Genomic DNA, 1,048 nt, shown 5'->3' on the forward strand with positions numbered 1-1,048 from the left:
CTCCAGTAACAGGTTTAAAAGACTCTTAGCGGTGAGCAGGCCTCTCAGGGTGTACTTTTGGCTCTACATCCCAATTTTATAGTCAGGAAAACTCTGGCTCCAGGGCTGGGGTACTGACCTTGGTCAGACTTCGCAGGACCTATTCCAGAGGCTCTCAGCATTGACATGCAGTGCTCCATCACCATCATCTTCGGTCTTCTTGGAGGTCCCAGGGCTTAGGTCCCTTATGTCTTTCAGGGCCACTTTCTTGGAGGCCAGAACACACAGGGCAAGGAGGCTGCCTCTGTTGGGCTCCAATTCCTAGGACTCTTTCAGCCCAGGCAGCTCTAGACAACCAAAAGGCACCTGTCTCACACCCTCACATTGTCCCTGAGACTTTGCTTCTGCCCCAGGTGTCCAGATCAACTCCCAGCTTGTCCTCTGTCGCACTGTACCCCTTGGCATCCTTCGGCCTTCAGTGACCATGGCCTCACCTGCTGTAGACAGGAAACTCGGAAACTACCTCTTTGGGCCCTATACCTGCCCCCCAAAAAAGAGCTGAGGTCAACAGCTAGAAGAACTGGGGGGATTTTGCCCAGAGGAGACCAGATTCGGTAAGAATAAACGTTTCGTCAGAGCAGTGATGGCGAACCTTGTACAGCTTTCTTGATACCAACAGCCCTCTGCTGCATGCGTGCCATAGGTTCCCCAGCACTGTGTTAGTGGTTAGGAGGGACTGAATGCTTTAACCTACTTCTGAAAGTGCACCACCTCTTGGGGACTGTTTTCTTGCCTGAAAAATGGCATGATCAACCGTGCCTAACCTACAAAGTTGTTGTGATAATGACCACTAACATCTTTTGAACATTGGATAGATGTGAAACACTACTCTAAGCACTTTATGCCTATCCATTTATTTATTTATTTATTTATTTATTTATTTATTTATTTAATTTTTTCCCCCATAATTTTATTGAGAAACAAATAGTAATGAGACAGTTTCAAACTAAATTGGTAAGACAGTTTCAATAATTAACACATTGCATACATTCTTCCTAGTGGTCAATTG

This window comes from Octodon degus, unplaced genomic scaffold (assembly GCF_000260255.1).
Source record: "Octodon degus isolate 3935 unplaced genomic scaffold, OctDeg1.0 scaffold00302, whole genome shotgun sequence".
Lineage (NCBI taxonomy): Eukaryota > Metazoa > Chordata > Mammalia > Rodentia > Octodontidae > Octodon > Octodon degus.